The following is a 9458-nucleotide window of genomic DNA, read 5'->3' on the forward strand; positions in this document are numbered from 1 at the left end:
CTGGTCAGGACTTCAGTTATTTCTCTGCTGCTTTTTCAAACCAGTTTGTAGTATATCTAGGGTTACATCCCAGGTGAACCGATTCCTGATCCAGGACCGTACTCTACTATGCCTGTAAATAGACGTTTTATATTAAACAAGTTATTTCAACTCTGAGCACTTGTTTTCTCAACTGTATAATGTAATTTATCTAGACCAGTGTTTCTCAAATTCTGTCTCCATGCAACCATGGCAGATGGTGGCTCAAAGACAACAATACTCTCCCATGGACTGCAGCACAGATGAGATAGACAATAGGTTATGGGCAATGCCTGGTACTTTCTCTGTAACTTCACCCCTTTTTCACTAACTCAAAAAAAGAAAAAGTACATTCATAAATAATTAAGTGATGATATTTTTAAAATAAATAATTTACAAACATGAATACATCATTACTGGTTATAGATTACTTACTTATTTCACAACTGCTTGTAAAAGTATCAGTGGGTAAATCAGGACACTTAAAACAACTTAAGTAGATGATCTCAAAGACCTCTTCCTGTTCTAAGGGTTACAACTTTAAGAAAGCTCAAGAGAAACTCCAAGAAAATCCTTTGGAAATCTAAAGTAAAATAAATTCATTGTATTTTTCCAGGGATCTATTAGCCTTATTATACTAAATGAACAAAGATTTGGACAAGTATTCCCAAGAATAGATGTTTCATATTTACCAGAAAAAAAGTAAAGTGGTTATCCCTTGTTGTTGTTGTTGTTAGGTGTCATTGGGTCAGTTCCGACTCACAGTGACCCTATGTACAACAGAACGAAACACTGCCCCGTCCAGCGCCATCCTCACAATTGTTACTATGTTTGAGCCCATTGTTGTAGTCTCTGTGTCAATCCATCTTGCCAAGGGTCTTCCTCTTTTTCGCTGACACTCTATTTTACCAAGCATGATGTCCTTCTTCAGGGACTGATCCTTCCTGGTAACATGTCCAAAGTATGTGAGACAAAGTTTCGCCATCCTCACTTCTAAGGAGCATTCTGGCTGTGCTTCTTCCAAGACAGATTTGTGCATTCTTCTGGCAGTCCGTGGTATACTCAATACTCTTTGCCAACACCATAATTCAAACGCATCAATTCTTCTTTGGTCTTTCTTATTCATTGTCCAGCTTTCACATGCATATGAGGCAATTGAAAATACCATGGCTTGAGTCAGACGCACTTTAGTCCTCAAAGTGACATCTTTGCTTTTTAACACTTTAAAGACGTCTTTTGCAGCAGATTTGCCCAGTGCAATGTGTTGTTTGATTTCTTGACTGCTGCTTCCATGGGCGTTGATTGTGGATCCAAGTAAAATGAAATCTTTGACAACTTCCATCTTTTCTCCACTTATTATGATGCTGCTTATTGGTCCAGTTTTGAGGATTTTAGTTTTCTTCATGTTGAGGGAGGTGTAATCCAAACTGAAGGTTGTAGTCTTTGATTATCAGTAAGTGCTTCAAGTCGTCTTCACTTTCAGCAAGCAAGGTTAGACTGTTGAAGGGCTAAAAAAATCACAGAGTTACTCCTTATCTACTACCATTTGCAGAATTATTTTATGTTATATTGACAAAGATATGTGGAGTTTATTATTCAGTCCCAGTATTTTCTGACTCTTAGTACTAATTCAAGAAATAATTCCATGATTATCTTAAATGTAAAAAAATAATTCATTTCTAACATCTTTCATGTTTATTTTTGGGTCCTAGTTGATTATGGCACACTATTTTCAGTAAAAAAAACTTTTTGCCCTTTTTATAAAAAAGTTTGACATAAAATAGACATAAATCTAAAATTATCTTCCCTCTAAATTATTAGGATAAAAATGTTTTAAGAAAAATATTTCAAAGTACTTCATTATCTTATTCCAATATTTCTTCAGGACCAATTGCCCTTTCAGGCTATTCCCAGCTGGCACATCCCTACATTAATGGCAGAGAGAACTATTCTTTAAGCACAGGATTTCCTGCTCAGTGGCTGCAAAATTACAAGGACCCTGGTTTGGAATGACTCCAGGCCAAGTAGTTAATAGTAAGTAAGTAGCATATATTTGACAGGCCCCAGAAAAAATGTGAGTCTTCCTACAGAAATAATTTTCATTCATTTCCTATTTCGTTTTAAAGACATTAACTTATGCTTCCTCAACTCTACAAAGTAAATATTATATGGTGTTCATCACCTTAGGACTAGATATGCCTAAGATAACAAAGTGTACCAGTTGAGCAATTCTATTTTAACCATTGCGAGAACACAATAATGGATAGTAGGGCAATAAATTCCTAGCTAGACTCATGAACATTTCTTCTGTATTCTGTCCGGGTTTTTGGAGAATTATCTGATAATCGTGCTTAAATTTGACACCATGCCTAAATTTGACTGACATATAGCTTTCACAGATCTGAAACCAGTCCAGAAAATATTGACTAGCAAGCCTACTCACTGTATCTCAACACAAATCCTTAAGGTATAGTATTGTAATCATTTAAGTGAACTGATGGGTTGGAATGATACTTGGTTACCAACCAATTCCATGTACAATACGGAGTTACTATAGAAGGAACTGGTGGAAATTTCCTAATTATGGTAATCAGAATTGTGAGCCCAATTCCAACATAACCTGGCTTCTAGACTGGATGACACTTTTCTCAGCAAGGAATGACATCAACTGCAAATCACATAATTAAGTGGCTTAAATAACAAAGGCATTCAATTGTCTCACATAATATGAAATCTGAAGGTAGGCGGTTCCAGGGTTTGTTGACTAGCTAATGACAACAAGGTTCTGGGATTTTACTTTTGCAATTCTCTTGGCCTTTCCTTCATGCTTTCAAGATGGCTGCCACAGCTCCAGACGTCACTTGTCTAAAAGCAGGAATCGGGAAGCGGGAGGGAGCAACCAGTGAACTAGAGTATGTTAAATTTGTTTTACTCTCTCCTTTTTAAGGGAGGCAAAAATCCTGTATGTTCTCCACAGATGTCTCCTTACTTCTCAACAGTCACATAGCCATTCCTGACTGCAAGGGAAAGAGACTACTTGTAGGGTGATTGCCATGATTGGCTCAGATCACTTTTGAGTCTACACATATAAATTTTGTATTCCATTGGTATTAAAAGGGGATGAGACTCAGCAAATAAAAAGGAATAAATTCTGACATACATAATAACATGGATGAATCTTAAAAGCACATGATAAGTGAAAGAAGCTAGACTCATAAAGCTACAATACCATATAATTTCATTTACAACATTCTTTAAAAAACAAAATTATAGGGACAGAAATCAGATCAATGGTTTTCAGAGACTTGAGCTTGGGGAAGGGAACTGACTACAGAAGGGCGTGAAAATTTTTCAGATGATGGAAATGTTCTCTATCTTGATTGTGGTGGTGTTTACACAACTGTATAAATTTGTCAAAATTCATGGAACTGTACACTTAAGAAGATGACTTTTATTGTATATAAATAATACTTGAATAAACAAAAGAGAGAGGTGATTTCTCTTGCTAAGGCAACTAGCAGTGTGAACTACAACTCCTTCTTTCAATATTTCTCCCTGAGACTCCGCAGCATATTCTAAAACTATATCTGGGGAACAAGAATTAAATCAATTTTTAAAAGATTCTAGTCCAAAAGTAGCCCGGGTCTGAAGAATAATTTCCATAGAGACTACTTAGTTAAGGAGAAAAAAAAATTCAGGTGCACCAAAAAGGTCCTGGAACAATCCTAGTATTTGTTTTGGCCAAAATCTGGTTCCCATAGTCAGTGACAACATGTGGAGCTAGATGTGGCCAAAAACCGTTCCTCTGGCTGCAGTCTCTGTGCACAGCATTCAGAAGCACATGTGCTTTAGAGGATGGCTAATTAACATATTGTGGTCCATTACACGTAATAGCAGTCACGTTTCAGTATGAAGTTTTAGACAATTTTAATTTCACAAAATTTCTTTACATAAAAAAATTATGTTAATTTTAGAGTGTCTGCCTCTTTATACCTCTTTAAATATTAGTACTTTTCATTCAAGTACATAAAATATCAAATATTAACTATTTTCTTGCAATAGTTAAGTCTCAGTGCTTAATCTTGTTAAAAGAGACACTTTAGCTTCTTATTTTTGGTTTAGATGATGTCTCTAAATCAGCAACTAAGATCATACTGGATAAAATTTTAGACATATTTCTAAATGAGTATTAGCCACTGGTCTAATGCGTAAATGAAAGCAGTGTTGGCACGATGAGAGTTGGACAGAACAATCACTAAAACTAGGCAAGGAGCTTAGAAGGCTTGTAAATGACTTTCTCTTGCAACATTATTCCTTTTGGTTTTGATTCACATAGCAGTGTTTTTTACAAAGTTACTAACATTCTGCATATACACAATCTCGAGTTTGAATAAAATCTGAGAAACTCTATAGTTTCTGTGATTTTAAAATGCAGATGTTTAGAATCACATAGACCAAACATTCATATATTTTAATATTTCTTCTTCACTTCTTCCAGATGTTTTGGCATTTTTAGTCCATATTTCTTTCTGCTAATTTATACTCTTATTCTGGTAATACAGAAATAAATAGGAGAAATAGGAGTGAGAAAGAGTGGGATCACAATGAACCAAGAATTTCTGAGTTTCAGTAAATTTTGAGAAACAGACTCTAGGCATTTAAATGACTACTTGTGCTTTTTTAAACAATGGACACTCTCCAGTAAGTGTTTTAAAGCCTGAGCAGTGAGTTGCTACTATCATGCATCCATTCTCTTAATGTGGTTAATCTTGGACAGGTCACTTAGAAATCAAGAGTATCCCATTAGTTCAGCTTGAAAATGTGCAGCAACTCCCACCAAGTTTCCCGAGCTTCCATTCGGTAGGTTATGTGTGTTCTAGGCGAAGACGCAATCAGAATGCCCTTATAAACACAGCAGTTCTGCTGAGTAACCAAACTTAACCTCCCAAAACAAAGCATTTCTACTAAAATAACTTGTTTGGCACATCATTAGGTTTGTGCTATTATTAGTTCCAGGCAAGCAGATGTCTTCCTGGATAAAACCCAAGCCAGGCATCTTTTTTTTTTTTTGGCAAGTCAATAACATGCTAAATTATAGTTTTTCCAGCTCAGTAAGTTTTTAGAATTAGAAAGAGATGCAATCTTGCAGTTCCATTGGATTTGAGTTTCTAATCTACTCTTTTATAGCAGATATTACAATTTTTTTCTTTATAAAAGGAAAATAATAAATTCCATATTCTCTAAAACTATAGATATATGGAAAATGGCATAAAAAGTACAAGGCCAAAATATTTATAATCCTTTTGAAAGCAGCACTATCCATTCTTATAAAAACTTAAAAAATATGTGCTAATCTTCTTTCTAAAATATGTATAGTAATGTCAAGAACTAAAGCATCCCTGAACAATACCACCATATGTGAAGAACTTTAAAATGTGCTGAACACTTAAACTGCAACTTTTTTAATACAGCAGCAGAAATTTTCATATCCATTTTCTCATGTAAATAAAAACATATGTTAGTAATATTTCCATAGAAAAAACAATTTTTAAAATCTATTTACGTTTATATATCTAAAGGGTTTTTTTGTTTGTTTGTTTGTTTGTTTGGGGGGGTTGGCAAAAGAAGTATTGCTGAGACAACTTCTTGACTATTTTACATTCTCACCCTCCTCCTTTTAGTAACAGACTCCTCCTGAATTTTAGCTCTACAAATGTTTGCCCAGCTAGATGGCTAACAGATTTCCCAGCCTCTTTTGCTACCAGGAATGGCCATGTGACTATATTCTAGCCAATGGGATATGAATGGAAGTGGTATGTACAACTTTTGGAAGTTACTTTTCCTGTTTCCTCTTTCTCTCTCCTTGTAGGCTGGTGCTTATGATGGGGAAAAAAAATACAGAAGGAACCTCAGATTCAGTTTGACCTTGGGGAGAAAAGCCCTGAACTACTTACCTACCTCTGGAATGTTCCTAGAGAGACAGTCTTGTATGAGCTACTGTAGTTTTAAGTTTCTTTGTTACAGCTGCTTAGCCTGTGTAATGCATCCACTTTTACATGCAGTTAATCAGTACTAATATAATATGTGAAAATATTTTCATGATCATATTATTTTGTCTACTAACAATCTATTTGTGATTAAAATACAAATGCCTCTATCACCAGGCTTTTCTACAAGGATACAGAGAATCCAGCTCTGGCCCCTCAGAGTACTGCATTCTGCTGACCATCAGAAATATTTCAGGACTGGCCACATGACCCATGCAGGCCCATAAATATCCTCCTGGTTTCATTGCTAACACTATCAGGAAAAACATACACCTTCTCTTTCAGAGACTAAAGGCCCTAAGTACCAAGCAAGTTTGGAACTGTTGAGACTCTCTTCACCACCAAGTGGGAAAAGTCTGCCTAGAAATAAATGCTACACAAAAGAATAAATATCAACAGAGAAAGAGGAGAGTCTTAATTATATCATTTAAGCTCCTACATCTAGCTGTGCTAAAGCTAGATGCACCCTGGGCTTCCCAGTTTTCGAAGCCAAAAATTTCCACTTTGGGGTTTAAACTAATTATAGTTGGAGTTCTATAATTGGCAACTAAATAATTGTTGACCATAAGAAAAACAATCAATGTAATCCATCACATAAATAAAAGACAAGAACCACATGATCTTATCAACTGATGCAGAAAAGGCGTTTGACAAAGTCCAACACCCATTCATGATAAAAACTCTCAACAAAATAGGAATAGAAGGGAAATTCCTCAACATAATAAAAGGGCATTTATACAAAGCCAACAGCCAACATCATCCTAAATGGAGAGAGTTTGAAAGCATTCCCCTTGAGAACAGGAACCAGACAAGGATGCCCTTATCACCACTCTTATTCAACATTGTGCTGGAGGTCCTCGCCAGAGCATTTAGTCTAGAAAAAGAAATAAAGGGCATCCAAATTGGTAGCGAAGAAGTAGAAGTATCTCTATTTGCACATAGTATGATCTTATGCACAGAAAACCCCAAAGAATCCACAAGAAAACTACTGGAACTAATAGAAGATTTCAGCGAAGTATCAGGATACAAGATAAACATACAAAAATCAGTTGGATTCCTCTACACCAACAAAGAGAACTTCCAAGAGGAAATCACCAAATCGATACCATTTACAATAGCCCCCAAGAAGATCAAAAACTTAGGAATAAATCTAACCAGAGACGTAAGAGACCTATACAACGAAAACTACAAGACACTACTACAAGAAACCAAAGACCTGCATAAGTGGAAAAAGATACCTTGCTCATGGATAGGAAGCCTCAACATTGTGAAAATGTCATTTCTACCCAAAGCGATCTACAGATACAATGCAATCCCGATTGAAATTCCAACGGCATTTGTCACCAACTTCATATGGAAAGGGAAGACATCTCCGATAAGTAAAGCAGTACTGAAGAAGAAGAACAAAGTGGGAGTTCTCACACTACCTGATTTTAGAACCTATTATACCGCCACGGTAGTCAAAACAGCCTGGTACTGGTACTACAACAGATACATAGACCAGTGGAACAGAACTGAGAATCCAGACATAAATTCATCCACCTATGAGCAGCTGATATTTGACAAAGGCCCAAAGTCCATTAAATGGTGCTGGCATAACTAGATATCCATCTGAAAAAAAATTGAAGCAAGACCCATACCGCACACCATGCACAAAAACTAACTTAAAAGGGATCAAAGACCTAAATATAAAATCAAAAATGATAAAGATCATGGAAGAAAAAATAGGGACAATGCTAGGAGCCCTAATACATGGCATAAACAGAATACAAACCATAAGTAACAGTGCACAAACACCAGAAGAGAAATAACTGGGAGCTCCTAAAAATCAAATACTTATGCTCATCAAAATGCTTCACCAAAAGAGTAAAAAGACAACCTACAGACTGGGAAAAAAATGTCTGGCTACAACAAATCCGATCAGCGTCTAATCTCAAAACCTCAACAAGAGACAAATAACCCAATTAAAAAATGGGCAAAGAATATGAACAGGCACTTCACCAAAGAAGACATTCTGGCGGCTAACAGACACATGAGGAAATGCTCATGATTATCAGCTATTAGAGAAATGCAAATCAAAACTACAATGAGATACCATTTCACCCCAACAAGGCTTGTATTAATCCAAAAAACACAAAATAATAAATGCTGGAGAGGTTGTGGAGAGACTGGAACACTTACACACTGTTGGTGGGAATGTAAAATGGCACAACCACTTTGAAAATCAATTTGGTGCTTCCTTAAAAAGCTAGAAATAGAAGTACCATACATTCCAGCAATCCCACTCCTTAGAATCTACCCTAGAGAAATAAAAGCCATCACACAGATAGATATATGCACACCCATGTTCATTACAGCACTGTTCACGACAGCAAAAAGATGGAAATAACCTAGGTGCCCATCAACAGACGAATGGATAAACAAATTATGGTATATTCACACAATGGAATACTATGCAATGATAAAGAACAACAATGAATCTGTGAAACATAACATGGAGGAATCTGGAAGTCATTATGCTGAGTGAATTTAGTCAGTCAAAGAAGGACAAACACTGTATAAGACCACTACTAAAAGAACTCAAGAAAAGGTTTAAACACAGAATAAAACATTCTTTGATGGTTACGAGGTTGGGGCGGGGGAGAGAGGTATTCACTAGCTAGATAGTAGACAATAATTATCTTAGGTGATACAACTAGATGGTGGCCGGCTACCACCACTGACTGCTCTGACCGGGATCACAACAGAGGGTCCTGGACAGGGCTGCAGAAGGATGTAGAACGAAATTCTAACACACAAAAAAAGACCATATTTACTGGCCTGACAGAGACTGGAGAAACCCCAAGAGTATGGCCCCTGGACACCCTTTTAGCTCAGTGGTGAAGTCACTCCCGAGGTTCATCGTTCATCCGGGGATTGGACAGCCCCATAAAACAAAACAGGAGTAACAAGGCACAGCAGTCCAGGGACAAGGACTAGAAGGCAGGAGGGGACAGGAAAGCTGGTGATAGGGAACTCAAGGTTGAGAAGGGACAGTGTTGCCATGTCATAGGGTTGGTTAATCATTGTCATAGGGCAGTATTTGTACTAACTATTTAATGAGAAACTATTTGTTCTGTAAACCTTCATCTAAAGTCCAAAAAAAAAAAAAAAAGAATTATCTGTGTGAGATCAAATTGACAACAGCAACTCAAAAGGTTTGATGGGAAGCCTAGGTGACAGTGAGTTGAAGATAATGGTGATGGAATAATTTGGAAAAGGATAGTGAGAATAGCAGCACAGCTGGAAGAATGTAATCAATGTCATTGAATTGTATGTGTAGAAACTTTCAAAATGGTGTAACTTTGGCTATATATATTTTCACCAAAAAAAAGGTCCTTAAGGTCAAGAAGG

This window comes from Trichechus manatus, unplaced genomic scaffold (genome assembly GCF_000243295.1).
Source record: "Trichechus manatus latirostris isolate Lorelei unplaced genomic scaffold, TriManLat1.0 scaffold00142, whole genome shotgun sequence".
NCBI classification, from domain to species: Eukaryota; Metazoa; Chordata; class Mammalia; order Sirenia; family Trichechidae; genus Trichechus; species Trichechus manatus.